Source organism: Vicugna pacos, chromosome 10 (genome assembly GCF_048564905.1).
Source record: "Vicugna pacos chromosome 10, VicPac4, whole genome shotgun sequence".
In the NCBI taxonomy this organism is placed as follows: Eukaryota; Metazoa; Chordata; class Mammalia; order Artiodactyla; family Camelidae; genus Vicugna; species Vicugna pacos.
In genome coordinates, this window is record NC_132996.1 from 54531985 (window position 1) to 54551356 (window position 19372).

Here is a 19372-nt window from a genome sequence, read left to right on the forward strand (position 1 = left end):
ATCAATGGATTATTACTCAGCAATTAAAAAATAACGAAATTCTGCCATTTGCAGCAAAGTGGATGGATGTTGAGAAAACTACTGCATAGTGAAGTAAGTCAGACAGAGGAAGACAAATACTGTATGATATCACTTATATGTGGAATCTAAAAAATAGTACAAATAAACATATGTGCAAAATAGAAACAGACTCACAGATACAGGAAAAAAAAAAAAAACAACTAGTGGTTACCAAAGGGGAGAGAGAAGGGAGTAGGGACAAATTAGGGGTATGGGATGGAGATACAAACTACTATGTATAAAATAGGTAAGAAACAAGGATATATTATAGCACAAGGAATTATAGCTACTATTTTGTAACAACTTTTAATGGAGTATAATCTGTAAAAATGCTGAATTACTATGCTGCACACCTGAAATTAATATTGTAAGTCAACTAGACTTCAAATAAAAAAATAAATATATAGAGAGCCCATCAGTGGAGGAGAACTGCCATACCTAGATAGGAAGTTATTTCTTCTCGAGAAGCAGAGAGAAGAAAAGAAAGAAGTCCCTTTAAGTATTCCTGGATAGGAGGATATCTTACTCTGAATACAGAAATAAAAATATAAGCCAATGAATTTCATGACTAGGGTGATACAGAGATGGGAAAAAAAAAAAACACGGGGACAGGAATCTAGCAACAAAGAAAAAAATTTACTAAAAAGGGATATATAATCATCTCAGTTATACCTTTTTGAAAAGTTATATTAATATATGTAGTGTTTTTACCTTTTTTGTTTTGTATTAAATATTTTTATGATATCTTTTACCTAGTCTCTCATTTCCTAAAGCTCAATGAACCCGTGGTAACAAATAGCTAATAGGCAATTTGTATGTATGTGACTTACTGTTCATATGTGTGTGTGTGTTTATTTAAATATTTAATTTTTAACTAATCTATTATTTTAATTATTAACACTGGGAATAAAATCAGGTTTCCTCCTCCAAAAAAAGTCTATATGTTCAAATATGACATTTGGGTCTGAGAATCTCAATGATTTAGTGTTTTTCCTATTCTCAGATGCATACATTCAGTAATTCTACAATGATTTATACTGAATACTTGCCAAGTTCAATGCTAGGAATACAGAGCTGAAAACACATCTTTTAACCACATGTTAAACAGATATGAAAAGCCAAATGAAATATCATAATCCTTCTTAGATTGGCTACCGCAGAGATAACCTCAGGTTTTTAACCACTCAAGGAATGAAAGCCTATGTTTTCACTGAACCAAAGTGAAACAGGGCCATGTCTCACCACCACAGCGTGTCCTCGTTCATCAGTGTGAATTAAAGCCTCCCTTGTTGCAAACAGACATTTTGAAATTCACAGAGTCTATGTGGATAAGCATTTAATATGGAAGTTCTGGAACAGATGTGTGTCTAATTGCTTCCATAAAACGGAGTGTTTTTATCCTGCCACTGAGGAAAACAGGAGCTATCCTTCAGCAAAGGGCACCAGCTGAAAAATAATAAAAGAAGCTTTAAGCACTTATCCTGTGATTGGTGGCTGTCTCACCCCCTCAGACTTCGTAAAGTTCAGATTTACTAGAGCAAAATGTAAAAAAGAAGCTCAGCCATTACATGTCTAGTTGAAAATTAAATGTATAAATCTTTGAAAACAAATTTTGGTTCCGGAGACAGATTTTTCTTATTTTTGGTTATATTTCTTCTATTTTCTTTTTCAAAACAAATTTTGTTTCGCTTGACTCAATAAGGAAAGAGGAAGGCTGCAGTACCTCATTAAGAAAGCTGTTCTCATTTATTCATTCCATCTACAACGCACGTGTGGCAGGCACTAATCTAGCTACAGAGGACAGTCGTGAACAAAGAAAAATGTTCTTCCTTCAATCACTCGCTTACCTGCTTACTACCTAGCGAGAAAGATACCTCCATCAGTCAAGCAGTGAGCTAGAGGGGTCAAATGTTTGCTTCTTTTGTTTGGAGATCATTTTTACTGACTCTTCTTGGCGAAATGAGTACAACCTGTTATGTGGTAGGGTTGCTTTGGCTGATGTGAATATTTTATCTTGCAAGTCTGCCTGATTTTATTTGTTTTTGACACCCAAAACTGAAGAGTCCAGGAAATTGTTAAAAATATTGTGAAATATTATAAGCTCCATCAAGCCCTTGACTATGATCGCCCTCCTATGAACTATGTAGGTAGTCAGAAGCTGGAAGAAGAGATCACGGGTAGGCATTTTCATGGTAAAAAGGAAAAAGCAAGAACTTATCCTAAGGTCTCAGACATAGTGGACTACTCTGTACCTAGACATCTGTTTCTGGGTCGTATTTATCCACCCTGCTAAGGGCAGGACCTATGTATATTTCCTTCACCTCTACATTTCCAGAATTTATCACAAGGACCAGTCTGTACACCAGACACAATAAACTTGCGTTGACTAAGTGATGGACCAATCTCTTTTCAAAGTAGTCCGTGTAGTACGTTGCCATCACTGTGCTTATCCTGAAGACACTTGCTGTTTTTGAGCAAAACTTTCCTTTGGTAATGTAACCCTTGGGGATCCACCACTCCCCTATCTAATGAGGCTGTAAAACCAGGAATCTGCCTCCTTATGTACAGGATGAGGCAAACAAGGAGTAAGGCTATTCAGTCACCATTCTCTCTACATTCAGAGAAGTTCAGCTTTGGGTTTGATGGTTTCTGACATGGTGGAAGATCACTAGACCTAGTGCCATTCAAAGTGTGGTCTGCAGGACTATCCCGGTCTATGAATTGTTTATTTTGGGTCCATGAGATTAGAAAAATACAGAAATGGAGAATACATTTTTACATGATTTGCATGCTAATTTTCAGAGTAGTTTTTTTATAAAGAGAGGAAAAGATCTCTTTCTAAGATGGCAGTTATTAAAGAGCCAGCGGTCAAGGGTTCCACTGCCACCGTGTGGAGACAGTTTATCTGACATTGTGTCAATGCACAGGAAAGCAGGAGGGAGCGGGAAGTGGGGAGACAGAGAAGGAGAGTGAGAGGCTGAATTTTGCAGTCTGAACCTCTAGACTTCTTTCAAACTGTCTAAGGATCCTAACATCTTATTCAGTCCAGCAAAGCAGCAAAGCTAATCATGTTTCCTCTTCAAGAGAAAAGAATCTCATCAGCCCACTTGACTGTTTCTACAGCAGAACTTTCTAACTTTCAACTAACTGGGCTAAATCTACCTGTGCCGCCTCATACCCATTCACTTTAACCTTTTGGACTAATAGCTGTCTCCTAAATAGGCCTTGTATTTTAAGTCTCTAAAGTATTCCACCCCGCCATCGTCTACTGCATTCTTTTTACTTTTTCCTGCCTACTTTTCCTTTCCTGACAATTTCCTTCCCCAGTATACTTACTTATTTTCATTTATGTTTAATTTTTTATTGAAGTGTAGTTGATTTACAATGTTAGTTTCAGGTATACAGCAAAGCAATTCAGTTTTGCTAATACGTGTGTGTACACACACACACACACACACACACGTGCGTGTGTATTTTCAGATTCTTTTCCATTAGAGCTTATTACAAGAAATTGACTACAGTTCCCTGTGCTAGACAGTAGGTCCTTGTTGCTTATCTATTTTATGCATAGTAGTGTACACTATGTTACACTAGTGCCATCTGTTAATTCCAAACTCTTACTTACCTCTCCTCCTCTGGTAACTGTACTTTGTTTTCTATGTCTGTGGTCCCCACTATACTTCAGATCAATTTGCCTATAAGAATTCTGGGAAAACGATAGCCCTGGCATGTAAAAATATGCAGGCACTGCAGTTAAATGATAGGGCAGAGTCACCCTGGATTAGGTCTTACCTTGCATTCTGCACAGCTATCAATCACTAAAGTCTGTCAACTTTAACTCCTAAATATTTCTCAAATGTATCCATGCATCTTCTGCACATTTACTACTCTCTTATTCATCCTTCCTAATTTTTAACGTGAGCTCTTTTAAGCCATTACCTTGCCCGAAACTTTTCTCCTTGTCTTCGGGCTTGTAACCCTGAATCCTCCTTCTACGGAGTGGCATTCCAAAACCTCCAATGGGGCAGCTACAGAACACTGCTGTGTCAACTGAGAACCTCAGCCCTCAGTGCAGCTGGATGGGGTTCGGGGGCAGGAGAGGGGCTGAGGCAAGCAGGCAGCCTCTTCCCTTTGTCCAGGGTGCTGTATGAATTTTATTACTCTTAATATATGCCATGATGGAAACAACATTTGGAACAATGGCAAGGGACAGTGTAGGTTTTCACTAATGGACTTTGCATGGTAAAATCTACATGTTAACAATTCAAAGTTTTTAGTGAGACATATATGAGCCTTCTGTGATCTAGCCTACTTCTCCAGCCTTACTTCTTGCCGCTTCCTGACTTGGAATTGAATTTCTTGTTGCACAATAAGCTTTGTACTTCTCCATGTACACTGTGTTGTCCATGTACTCACTCCGCACCCCGCATCCACACCCTCCCCTTGCTCTTATTCAGGGCAGGATCACCTCCTCCAGAGAACTACTGTCTCTTCTCTCTCCTCAGCTAGATTAGACAGCCCTCCATTTTATTTTCATCCAACTCTTGGCATCCCCCTTATTTTTTCCCTCCACACTGCTTTAAAATTGCCATTTGGGGGTTTTATTCTTCTAACCTGTGTTCACGCAGTTCTTAGCTTCATGCACTCACATATTTATCGAAAGTATGGCTGATCAATATTCTCATATATTCACCATCTGGCACCCTGTGGCCAGTCAATCTCAGAGGCTGGATCTCAGAGAAATACAGTACAATCTCACAGAAATTAAGTAAAAGAAAAAGAATCTCAAGTACTCTGCAGATTATACATAAACTACATATTTTTTCCTGTTTTACTGCATATTGTCAACACGCATTTTTTGTTAATTGGTTGCAGAGCACGAAGGCCCATTAGCTTCTTCGCTTCTTAAACTTTCTTATCCTATGGGCTTCTTGGGAGTTTCAACTTTAATGCTTTAACTTGCAAAATGATAAACAGTCATTTCAGGCCGATACTGCAGCAAATGTTCGCAGGAGCTGCCTTTACTGCCCTGCACATCTATAACCCATGCCTCCCAGAACTGCCCTCCTCTGAAAGCCATGTGACACCTCCTGAACGGCTAATTTTGACTGGGCCTGCATTAGACATGTAACCTTCTCATGGGTCAATCAACTTTATTCCCTTGAGAATCTGAAATCCTGACTGAAACGAGCTTGCAACTTTGGACTTGAATAAGAGGGTCTTAACACTCCCCTCACCTTAACTAAACATCAGTGAGGTGGCCTCCAACCTACAGGCCGCTGACCTCCGTTTCCTTAGAGCACTTACTTGAGAAAATCTGTAATTTAAAATTACTTCTCTGGCCTTTTGAAAGGTATGTTAGTCCTCCTAGCTTCCTGCCAGTTTCACAACCCAGGAATGTTTTTCTCAAGGCCCTGAGAGCCACCCACTTGAAATGTAAACTTCAGGGAAGACAGCTCCCCAACCCTCCATGTGCTTGGGAAGGTGAGCTTCCTAACTTCAGTGGGCGCCAATCAGCAAACATATGGGGCCTGATCACAGAGAAGAAGAGAAGAACGTTAGCAAATTCAGGAATAACTCATCACGCTCAACACGCTCTACTGACCAACACCCCCAGTAACATCCTCTAGCATTTTTCCACCAGCTCACTCCGGCACTTAAAACCATCTTTTGTGTCAGTAGAGTTAAGCGCCATCTTGCCTCTCTTCACTTATTCAAGAGTCTTGAATAAACTCTTCCTTGCTTGTTTAACTTTTCCAGTGCAATTTTTTTTTTAACAGGCTTATGAGTGAATACTGGTCACTTCCAAAACAGGACCTGTAAAATCATTATTTGGTACAGGGAAGTAGAGAAAAGCATTCTTCAGAAAAGCATATAGAAAAACAGGCAAGTGAGGTAAGTGATTCGTTTCCATGAGTGAGAGAAAAAAGAAAGAGAAAGGGGAAAGAGAAACAGAAAGAGAAATAGAAAGAAATAACAGTTGCCTTAGTTACTGGCAGCTTCCTAGGACCCGGCCGCCGACCGTGGGAAAAGCTTCCCACAGTCGAAATCTGTAAGACATCCCCGTCTTCCTGTTTTTCTTATAATTATTTTTAAATGAGTTTCTGTTGCTTGTTAACTAAAATAATCTTGGCTTTAAAAAAGAAGTAATTATTCAACACAGAAATGTCAAATCCTAGTGTTGACTATGTGTTAACTTTTTTTGGCTAGCACGAAAATTCAAAGCTTGGAGTGACTGTGGGAACACGGGTGGCATTTTGTCACAGCTTTTCTCTAATACGTCTGCTTCGTTACGAGGTAATATAGATTTTGTAGAGCATCCTGTCATCACCTCTAATTGTTACTTTTGAAATGTGATGATATGAAGCATAATGTGACTTTGCAGTCAGCAATCCTTGTGTGGAAGGATGTCGCTTTACTTTTCCAGGGAATGGCACTGACTCAAAGCAAAGGTAATTTTTTAAAAAAGGAAAGAAAGATGGGAAAAATCAAGGATGGAGCAAAAACAATAGGAACTCAAGTAAAATCATAGGTAAAATTATTTCCTTTGCCCACTGGATACTACGAGCCTTATATATTTACCACCAGGTAGGAATAAGGATTTGTGAAAAAGGATGCAATTGAGAATGTCACATGGAAGGTAAGTTAAAATTGCTATTAAATATCTTATAATAAGGTAGAAAAGCTGAAAATTAACAACATAGACATTCAACCTCTGGAAAAGTCAAAAGAAAAGTGTGTTACATCTAACGAAAGTAATTAAAAATAACCTCGAGAACTTCTATGTACAACTCGCACCATTAGAAGAAAAATGACGGCAATTTACATAAACTGACATGGAAAGATTTGAGGGGCATATTGTAAATGGAGACATGTGAACCAACAAGTTTATTACAGAAAATGATGCTTCCTATTTTCCCTTCATATAAAATAAAACACATACACACGACACATAAACATCCATCAAGATGGAATCATACATAGACATGTGAACAAGTTTTCTTATATAATATGTTTAAATTAATAAAAGAATACCATTTATATATTGGTACCAATAAATGTGATCATCTAGATAAAACAGACAATGTACTAAGGCAACCTATATTTTCAAAAGGACTCAATATCAAGTAGAAAAATTGAGTAGACCAATAGCCATAAGAAAAATTGAAAATGTAACTACAGATCTAAATTTTTCCAAAAGGAAAAAAAAATCTATGAAATCTTCAAAGATATAGCATAGGATTCCTTTTTTTAGTTAAATTATTCCAGTATATAGGGGGGAAAAACAGAAGCTCACCAACAATTTCTACAATAACAAAAAGAAAAAGATATCATACACAAAATTAAAATTAAAGAAACTAACTCAAGTACTAATTTAAACACAAAAAGTTCTAAATACAATACTACCAAATTGAATCTAGCAGTATTTTAAAATAATACTTTAAAAACATATTATTTATATCATAAATAAAAGGGTGGCCCAGCATTGAAAGAGTTACTGGTAATATTTCACTAATTTATGATATATTTAAAATGTTAAAAGGACAATTTTTTTTATCACATTGATAGATGTTATAGATAATAACTTGATAAATTTTTAATAATCATTCTTGATTAAAATAAAAATCTATTAGTCCAGTAGCTGTAAAAGGTATTTGCCTTAAACTTGGTATTTTTAGGTGTAACTTTCTTAGGTGTAATTTTGAAAAAGGTAAAAATCATGACTCTCAGATAACTATAAAATGCACACACATCAATGCTTTATTTAACTCATTATTTAAAGAGGTAACAAATAAGATATTATGGCCAGTTTGGAGAGCATTAATATTAGGTGTATATAAGCAATGCTAGAGAAGATTTCTGAATTAGATACAAAACTGATTTATGTCTGAAAGGCCCATAAACCTTTCAGGTTATCTGTTTTACCAGAGGGAAATTATCTGCATCTCTACTGAGCCCAAAAGTCTACAAGTTAACACGGGGTCTGGGACCTTTAATAAATAGGGAACTGTGAGCTGATTTAACTGCATTTCCCCTAGATAACCATCAGGTGACTACAACCCCATGTGGCATTCAAAGGATTTGCTGCCCCCCTTTATGTCTTATTTGAAAGTTTCAAATGATTTTCACGACCATGCAGAGTATCTACTAGAAACTTCCAGAAACGGTCAGGCTTAATTGTGAGACTGATAATATTTCTGATGATGCCAGGATCATTACTTTTCTACCATGATTCACTATCACTCTGGAACTTCAGATTTTCAATTGCATCACACTCAGATCAATGCCAGTTTTATTCACCCGTGTACACCCAACACGTAGTGCCAAGCCAGTGTTTCCCAGCATCAGCACCGCTAACATTCAGGGCTGAGTAATTGCCTTTCCAGAGGTCTATCATGTGCATGCCTACGAGAGCTCCAACCTCCACCCACCAGGTGGCAGCAGCAGCCTTCCCCCAAAACCCAAGTCTTGACCTTCAAAAATGTCTCTAGGCATTGGAAACATCCCTTCGAGGGTCAACACGGGTCCTCACTGAGGACCACTGGAATAAGAGTCTATTTGAATGTCACTTGCTTTTTTAGAAGTCCTATATTGGAGGTCCGACACTTGATTTAGAACGGGGAGTGTTTGCCACGAAATATTTTCTCTTCAGTAGAGACAAATGTTAAGAGTCCCATCTTAACACCCTCCTAAGCGAATTAAGACATTTTCTTCATCAGCGCCTATTTCTGGCGGTGTTCTAGCAGCGATGTTTTAGTGCTCCCTGAAGACTGTTGCCGTGGGCAGCTGCCCTGCTGACTTGAACCTTAATGCTGCTCAGCCAGCAGCCAATGGCCACATGGATCTAAATTTGGCAGTAGAGCCGTCAGGTACTAAGGCTCAAGACTTGTTCAGTCTAGCAGGAACAGTATTTGTTCAAAGCTGAAATTTTAAAATGGCTCTGCGGTGTGGGCCATTCCCGGGAGAATAAGCTGTGTTGCACTCACACGGAACACCCTAACAACCGAGGATCTGTTCTTGCAGATACACTTACATCCTGCCCAGTCATACGTCAAAACGTAACTATGGTGTCAGAAAAACAAATTTTGAGGATATCTGGAAATAAATTCCCCCATACCTGTACCTGTAGCATAAAACTTATTCTTTAGATTTGCTGCAATAGGATTCAGAAAGAAGCGAATTGGGAAGGAGAGGAGAGGAGAAATATAATTGTATTACACTGCATTAGAACTAATATATATATATATATATACTAATATAGAACTAATATATATATATATATATATATCTACATCTCTCATTATCTAAATATAATGCTGATATCTAAAAACCATATGCTTTTCCTAAACTACTGAAAAATACGTGTATGACACATATTGATTGCGGGGATTTATTGGTGTTTATGTGTAAGGCTGAGCTCTAAAACCCATGGCTGAGTAAAAAAATGACTTACTAAAAAAATTTTTTTTTGGCGAAACTAATATTGTATGTTAATATATTTAAGAGAATTCATTTACTAGTTGACTTTTAAATAAAAATTCTCTTAAAATTTTGTGGTAGTTTTTGTTTTAATAGAACCTGAGCTTATTATTTATCAACAAAATTTCTATTGTGTGAACAGGAATCATTTGCACGATTATCATTTTTCTACAACTTCCAAAATTTCAGAGTAGCTCAATGACCATGAACGATGTAGAACACATGAATAAATAAGGTAACTTATTGGATAATACACTACTAAATATTTTCTGCATGTCAAAGTTGTTCAAAGTTGTTCCTGAATTTTTCAAAGACTAAAGACTGTATTTATAATTTTATTAATAATTTAATAGTGATCCTGAATTTTTGCATTGATAATTGTTTAAATAAGAGAAACAGTTCAGTTAATCTCATTGCCCTCCTGGGAATATAATACCCAATATTTTCATATAAATTTCAAGAAGTTGTTATTTCATTATTCTGTTAAGGAAAACCATACTAGAACATTATGACCAGCTGTTTGTCACTAGTAAGTGTAAATGTAACATAACATTTGAATGAAAAGGCATTATCAATAGTGTATAAACGCTAAGTAGATTAATAGATTAAAAGAATCAGTTTTTTACAGTAGTGATAATGCAGTAAATTTAATATTATTAAATTAAGTAGGCTAAAATTTTATTTTCACATTAAAATTATTAATATTTTAATGCGTGTAATTAGCTTACATAAATTTTGGATATTTTCTTAAACTGACAGAAAATAATTACAAACAGCTATGTGAAATTGAAATAATTGCTGCCACATACCCATGAGAGTTCACGTGTTTCCCGAGGAGAGCAGAAAACTGAGGCAAAATTAGAAGGAACTAATTAAGCTCAGATTTCTGTTCTCTTTAGGAAACACTCCAATGTGTCTGAATATTAACAGCACTTAGAAAAAGTGGCCTTGTGTCTCACAGTGAAGAATGTACTGGTGTTAAATCCTCGGGTCAGAGTTTAAAGAATATTACAACAGGAAAACAAATTCAGAACGGAAATTAGCCCCAAATAAAATGTGTCCCACTGCACTGCCTAAGATCGCCGCTGTACTGACTGCACAGCAATATGTGCAATGAGGGCACCCCCTAGTGGTGCGATGCTAAAGCAACGTCTTAGGAGACCGTCATACACGAACGCAAACGCGAAAACAGGAATTTAAAACTCACAAAACAGAAGCAACAGACAGAGTGATGCATTTTAAAACAGCACCAGAGATAAAGAAGACAAAAAGCCTTCTCAGATTCCCCTTTGCTTCCGTTCCCCACGTCATGCCCTCTGGCTGAGTGCACAGACGTGACTCCTGTGTGTGTAGAGAGTGTGTGAATGTGTGCGTTTCTCTCAGTGGTTACAACGATCATGTGCTGCATCTTTCGCTTCCTCGGATTTAGGTAGCACTCAATTGCTGGTGTGAAACCTTTGGATAAAAATAAACCCCCCAAATTATGTATGGCGTGCTTCTGTGTACTTCATTTAGCTCTGGAGGTATAGTTTTTAAACGTTTTTCCTGTTCTAAACGTGCTGTAGCATTTTACGAAGTTGTTTTCTGTTTCTCTCCTTAGCCTTAATGCTACTATTAAGAACCTTCCAGCGCAAACCCACTTTCCTGGATCCCTCCTGCAGAGAAAGGGGACATGGCACAACTCCAGCTAGGGTTTCAATGCTGCTCTTACACGTTAAAGGAAGACACTGTTCCGTGTATTGTCTCCAGATCTGTGGTCTCTCCACGTTCTCCCTGAAAAGACTAGTAATCGCTTCTGATGTCTTATTTTATACGTGAGATAACATTTCACAGGTGAGCTGGAGGTAGATAAATACCATATTTTGAATGGCAGAAGGCAGAGAGCAGGTATACAGGCTATCATTCAAAATCCCTCTGCATTGAGTCTACGGATATTTCTGGTGTTCTCAGTTTTATTTCCTGAATTTCAATTGGAACTTGAAGCAGTAACTAGAGCAAAACAAATGATACATAATTTTTCCCTCTGTGTAATTTGTCATGAAAAATTACTATTCCCTCAAAGTCAAAAGTTTAAGCATTACAGACATTTAAAATAATAAAAGCCTGCTTCTGTACCTTGATTAGCGAATTAAAGGTAATTAACTGTATTCTGAAAATCATTTCCTTTAAATAATTACAGGATATGTGATACATAGTATATTAATGGAGGATAAATGAGATTAGCTCCAAAGACCCTAGCAGATCAGTAAATATGTAATAACTATTAGTTACATATTATTTTTTTAAATATACTTGTAAGTATGTTTTCTTTAATCATTTCTTCATACCATCCCAATTTTAACATCAGTCACTTGATAGAAAGGGGAGTGTGACAGATGGGAAGTTGAATCAGAAAGAAATTTTTTTTTTAAGAACTTAAAAAACTGTGATTAAAATGTCCTGATTTTTGCACCTTTTACAAAGACACTTGACCATGAGAATTCATTTTTAGGGAAACACTTAGGGCCGGTATGACTGAGAGCTCGCTGAAGCATTAACTTCATTCCATTAACAATAAATACACACCCACCTATTGATCTAGTTTATGAGACAGAATAAAACTTGGTATATGTTTATTATTTCATATAAGCTACCACACTATACAAGTTAGGAAGCCAGCTTTAGTTACTGTGCCCTTAAAAATACTTGGATAGAGGAAGCAATGGAAGAAAATAGAATTAATAACATGAATAATGTATTTTCATTATCTATTTTATAACAACTGATAGATAAGTTATATTCATCATTGTTAATTTTTTAATGCCCTCATGTATTTGAGATAAAATGAAAGGTCACTGAGTACAGATAATTTTAACAAAATTTCAAAATAATTGTCCTACGTGGTTCTTTACAAACGTCCAAATGGGATGTTCACTCAAAACAAGGAAAAATTCGTCCGAGGTCATCGTGCAGGAAGGCTAATGAAATTTGATTTTTTCCATAAAAACGAAGTTAGAGTCTTGTCCCTGGGCACCTTACCAGGTCAATAAAGAGATTTTTTTTTCTCACTACTTTCTTAGTATTTTTCAATAAAAACTTGGAATACAAATAATGTTCCATAGTTTGATATTTAAAGCTTCAAGTTCTTCAATGTTTTCACATCTTCATTCAGAGCTATCAAGTTTGCCCTGTTCTCTTGTGAACTGTCATTTTTTTAAAGTTTGTTTTAGTGACTCATTTAAGGCTACTCTACAGCTGCGTAACTGGAACAGTGCAGTTTCTCCCCTCACCCTAGCTTGGCGTTCTAAAAATAGGGTGATTGCATATTTTAGCATATCGCTTTTTAAAAACCAGTGAACCTCTGCATGGAATCAAATACTTTTATTTTGCATTGCAGAATTTTAAAAGAAAGCAAATGTTTCAATATTTAATACCTTTTATTTCTTTTTTCTCCAATATAATTGTGTTATTTGATTAGAAAGTTCATATTTTCACTTAGATCTTTTGAAACATGTAATATTGAAAACCAATGCTTGGTGGTAAATGACGCTTTTCATCCAGAAAGCAGGTACTTTTTTTGGTCTGAATTTTAGTATTAACAAAAATGTCAATCACCAATCCAACGTTTTGAAGTACCATTAGTGTACTAATTTTGTACACCCCTCCCTCATCCCAATTCCGACTCATTTGATCCAAAGAATTCATCAGCTTTTATGGTAGTCTTCATTTATTTATAAAATAATGTTGATTCTTCAGTGAGATATTGAGTCATGTAATCCACATAAAAAAGAAATTGAGGGGAAATTATTTTATGATTCATTATAGGTACCAAAAATGAAATCCAAAATACAAAATGCAATGATTTTATATTTTGAAAACCTTGAGATGTGATAACTTTATTAAAATTATCAATATGGTGTTTCTCAATATCTGAAATTACTTCCATTTTTTTCCTCAAGTGAATGTTTAGGACCATTAGAAATAAAATGTTTCACTAAAGTTTCTCCAATGAGGTTGGGCTTTAAATATTTTAAAATAATGAGACTATTTTTTTTGTTTTTCCCCTAAATCTTAATACTGTGTTATTATTTATTTTCATATATATTTTAAGGAATCATTGTATAATTTACAAATCCTATGTTCTTTTATTTTTCTTCCTTAAGTAAACTTTGCATGATTTTTCTCAGCCTTGATCAGGTCCAGACCTTTATGTGGTGTCATGATGGAGTAGTTACTACTGACTCCTTGAGTAAACTTCGGCCTTATATTTGAAATGTGTGAATTTATATATTTTATATACTCTCTGTGCTTGCATTTGCCATGAAACAAAGGATTTTGATAGAGACTGGCAGGCAGTGGAACTGCTCTGGGCATACTTGTGTGGAAGTGTGAGAGATACATTTATTTATACAAAGTTACATCTACAGCCTAATTCTGAGCAACATTTAATGATATCTGAGGACCTGACATTAGATAGAAATAATCTTATTTTAATAAATCTCTCATTTCTAGCTTTCAGAACCAGAATAAATACTTATCTACTCAATATTCAAAATAGAAGTTATAACAAGTTTGGAGTGAAAAAGCAATTTTGGTTTATAACACCAATAATATTTAAAATGTCAAGCTGTCTTTTAAAATAAAATACACAGTCATACAAATCATGAAGAAACACTTACTATATATATGATAAAAAATAGTGGTTTATCTTGTAGTACATAAACAAAAATATTGCATACACAGGAAAGTTACACTGTAACATTTAAATAAACAAAGATACCACACAGAGTGTAAATGATAAATACTTTCTTACCTTCTACAATTCTGCATCCGCCAAAAAAGACTTTGCAGAGATTTACTTTGTGTGTGTGTGTGTGTGTGTGTTTTCTGTGTGTGCATGCTTGAGGAGTGTGACCGTTGTTTTGTTGTGCTTTATTTTCTTAATATAAATTTATATTATGTTATTGAATATGCTTTCACACTTCCTCTAGCCCATAAAAACTCTGAATGGTCTTATGGAGCTGTATTGTTTAACCTAAAAAACACAGCTCCATGGGATCATTTTGGGATATATTTATATATTTTATATGTATATAATTTTATACATGTTTATAAACATATATTTTTAACTCCACAAACTTATTGCAGTAAAAATTTGTCTAATCTTTTTGTCTGTAGTGTATTGTTTTTTCTATCAGTCGTAAGAACTTTTTTTTTTTGAGGTTCTCCTCAAATTTTCAGAAAACCCTGGCTTGGTGTACAACTTTAGAAAATTACTAGCTGAAATATGATTTCTGGATATAGAACCTCTGTGCACACATGTCTGGAAACACTTGTCTAGACATTAATTTACAGTCAATTTAAAACTATGTGTCCATATATTAAAAAAGAAAAAATTGTTAAGGGAGCTACGACTCTCTGATCTTTATCCACCTAATAATATTGGCATAGCTTTTGAAAATCCGAGTGTTTTCTTGTGGGGACCAGGAGGCATGGGATGAGGGTGCCATAGCCCCCTGGCTCCTTTTCCCTTGTGAAGAATCACTAACCAACCAATGGACTCGTCTGTGCTGAGCCTTTAAACACAGCTTATTTAACAGCTATTCCTGAGAGTGTTCAGGAAGCTAAAAATTTATTGATTATCTTTTTTTTCCCCCAAACTCTGTATCTTTATTAAGTTAATTTTCCCTGAGTTAGATGACTTTGTATTCTCCATGGCTGGCTTCCCAAGAGACAAGGTGTAAAGACTGAGCAAATATTTCCATATACTGGTTTTCTAATGTAAAGTCAGTGCTTTACTTAAAATCCCAAGACAAAGAAAATACGTGATTAAAAATCTGGGTGACATACGAAGGTATACACAGGTGGATGACATGGTGATCAGTACGACTCTTCTCAGAGTCTCCTCTGACAGTAACCCATGCTGTGCCATCTGTGGTTCAGGTGTCATGCTCTTCCTCATCTGGAAATTTGCCTCAGCAACCGCCATATGTCCAAATAACCAACAGAAATCCGCCCCCTAAAGCACTGTTCAGTAAGGGGTCCCTGAGAGTACAGAGGGAAGTATAATGTTATGACCCACAGCACAAAAATGAATCAAAGTTCTGTAAATCATACCTCTGCTTTCTCTTTCTCCTGCCCTCTATTTTTCTTTCTCTATTTCAAAGTCATGTCTCTCCCATTCCTGTCCCCAGACTTCCGCTCTCCTGCACCCCATGCAACTCTCCTCAGTTTCCAGAAGGTCTCTGTTCCCTAATCCCTTCTCTTAGGGAAAACACTTCAATTCTTTCCAAATGTCTCCAATTTGCATACTTACATACGCTGTCACTTAAAGAAACTAGGGTCCTTCAGAAGAGACAACATTTTTAGAGGTAACATGAATTCTAACAAGGGGGTTGTTTGCACTTGGACACATTCCTTAATCAGTTGCACGTGACTCATCACTGATTACAAAAAAACTGTCATTCCCTGGAGAGCAGTATTTGCTTGCTAGCATTTATCAGTCCACCCTGAGGAGATCCTTCATGCAAAGACAAAAGTCAGTATCATCTACCCTAAGGCAATTATCATATCCCAGTGGGGCTATGGTTTGGACCCACCGATAGGACCTCCTGAGGTTAATGTTTGGTCTTCCTAAAGTTTAGAGGCCAGTCCTTTCTCTTCCCTTTATGTCTCACTTAACACAGAAGCTGATTTACATTTTAGGTCTGACACCTCTGTTTGGATGGCTGGATGTCAACTTTTCCCATAATGCTTGGGTGCATTTCACTCCTTCAACAGACCCAGACTTGGGTTTGCTGGCTCACAGTATGCATTTCGGCCCATTTCGGCCCATTTCAGCCGTTTGGGCTGATGGGCTGGCTCCAAAGGCCAGAGAAGTGCATGATCACACAATGTAACAAATATTTATCTAAAGATTTACAGACGTTAAAAAAATACACTTGGTCTTCTAAAATGACAGATGCCTGAGTCATATATGCTTGATCACGTACTACTGTTAAGACACAATGTCTCGCTTCTATTTCCTGGGCCATAGTTTCCTCGTCTTGGAACTCCAGTAGTGGAATAAATAATCTTTGATGTATCTTCCAGCTATAAAACATGATCTTTTCATAGTGCTTGTCTGTGCTTAGCTCTGTGTATCTAACTATCTGATGCTAATCTGTCCTTTTTGACATTTAAAACTGACATTTTGCTCTCTGCAGCATCAAGTTCAAGGGAAAAGAGAGGGAGGGAGAGAGTGAATGCAGAGAAAGATCAAGATTTCCAATTTCTCTGTGATAAGCTTTTCCCAGCCAGAATGAAGTCATTTCATGATTTCCTACATGTCTTTGCCCGTCCAGCTCCACGCTTTTTGGAGCCATTATTTCCATCTCATAATAGAATCAATTCTTCTACTAGGAACTATCAGCTTCCTATTTGTCCCATATCGGTCCACAGAAACCAAATTTCTTAAAGGATCAGGACGTCTATTTTTGCAGAACATTGAAAACACAATATAGAAAGACATACACTCATTTCTAAAAGTGTGTTTTCCAGACTACCAGATATTATGGTTTGGTAGTTGTTATTATTTTTAAGCTCATATAAGTAAAGGCCTCAGGTAAATGGCACATATACATTTATTGCTTTATAATATCAAGGCACAAATATTCATTCTTCTTCTAAGGCTATTCCCTATGCACTGTCACCTCTTCTTAAATTGTAAACCTTAGGGTTTCTTTTTTTTCCTCATCGCAGCTACCTATTTTTCTGCCAAAACCTGTCACTTGTAGCTGTGTCTCACCTCCAAGCTGCCCCTTCCTCAGAACTCCCATTGTGACTGTCATTGGTGTGCTCATCCCAGCATCCACACATCACTGTCATTCCTAGCTCACGCTGATGACACTGACAGTGATTGTCTCCTGTCTATAAATGGAAAAAGAAAAAGCCCACAACAAAACAGTGCTCTCCAAAGGTGGCAGCCAGTGATGGAAACCCAGTTGCATTTGCAGCCTGGTAATTCTAGAGTTTCAAAAAGAGCCCTCTTTGCTAATAACTTCATGCCAGGCTGATCTGTCTGGCGCTGTTATTTCCCAGAAGTCTACCTGTCTGACATACTGTGTCGAGCTATCCCTTGGCAAGCGAGCACCTCTGCACTTGGACCAGGAGGGACAGAATTAAAGTTACTGCAAATAAGCATTTATTTATTTATTTGACAGCTGTTACAAAGATAAGGTCATGCCTGGATAGCTGTGCTTCAGTTAATGAAAGCTGATTACACATGTGAATTAGGGAATGAGCCTTAGCATTATGGAAGGGATTATTCATGTCACAAAAGAAGTCACGGCAGGGTTCCATTAAAAAGTGACTGGAGCTTTTAAAACGATTCTTTTGTTCAAGTCAATTGATAAAATTCAAGCACTCTAAGATCACATAATTGACATTCCCCTACTCTATTTTTGTTCCATCCGTATTTCATTAGCTGTGTGTGTGTGTCTGTGTGTGTGTGTGTGTGCTCTTTCAGGAAGATAGATATTACATAGGGGCAAAGATAATTTTGCTATGCTAAATGCTGTATTGAAGGAACCCAATTCTCCCTGAACTCTGAAAACTTTTGCTGGAATTAATCATGAGAATTAATTTTTATGTTTGTATTAGCTTTTCTTCTCCTGGAAACTAAGGAACAAAGTGAGAGTATGGGACAGAATCAGGTCTCTGAATTAATTTTATTAAGAAGAACAGTATTCGTATACAGCTTAAAATAATTTCACACCCAGGAAAAAAATTTTTAGGGGACCCTGTAACTAAAAATGCAGATGGGGAAAATTACAAAAATGTTCCAAGCTTCTGTGAATGAAAGGCAGTTTTAAGTGATCTTTAAAGATTTTTTTTTTTTTAATTTCATTAGTTTCCTTGGACCTAGATTTCTTAGTTGGGTGTGGATTTCCAACAAACTCTTTAAAAAGAATTTGAGTTTTATGGAATTTACTAAAATATGTTTTGTATCTCAAATCTGTGTTCCATGCTTCCTTGGAGAAGAGATGGCTTTATTCTAAGGTTGTTTTGTCATTACAGGAGACACAATTCTCTAAATTGTTTCCAATAATCAACAACTTTTTCCACCTAACAAATAGCACCAAGAAGATAGTGAAACTCCGCTACATAACACTGATGCCTTTGGGTAAAATGAAAATACTGTACAACTTTGAATAGGGTATCTGGTTCACTGTCACAGCTCTGCTATTAGATCATGAAATATCCACCTCAAAACCTCTAGACTCTATTTTCCACGTGCATTAAATGAGGGTTATACCAGCCTTACACAGCTTACAGACGTGGTGATGACAATCAGAACACTGATCTGAAATCATCTGAAAGTACACTGATGTTTCTCACAGGCAGTCTGAAAAAAGGAAAATGATTTTAAGAATTACTTAAAGAGAAAGACAGAACCATCAATACAACTTAGATCTTCAGCAGGAAGTGCCAGAAAGATTTTGGCCTCAAGAAGAATTTAGCTTTTCATTACCATAGGTCATCTTTAACACGTAGAGCGATCATGAACCCCTGAATGGCCTGTCTACAACTTGGAACTGACAAACAGAAGCCCTGTATATTTCCCCTATTCCCCAACATGCACTGTAACTATGCAGAAAAAAATACTGGTGGTGATTCCTATTATATAAGCATATTGTTGGGGGGCTCAGAATTTAATCACAGTTCACCTAAAACATAGGCTTTGGAAACTATACACAAATTAAAGGGACCTCCCTAGACAGAGAAGGCAAAACAAAACAAAACAGCGTCCTAGAGACAATGGATGGGACAGCTGACAGATCCATCCTCTGATAGTTCTCTTCCATTGTTTCCT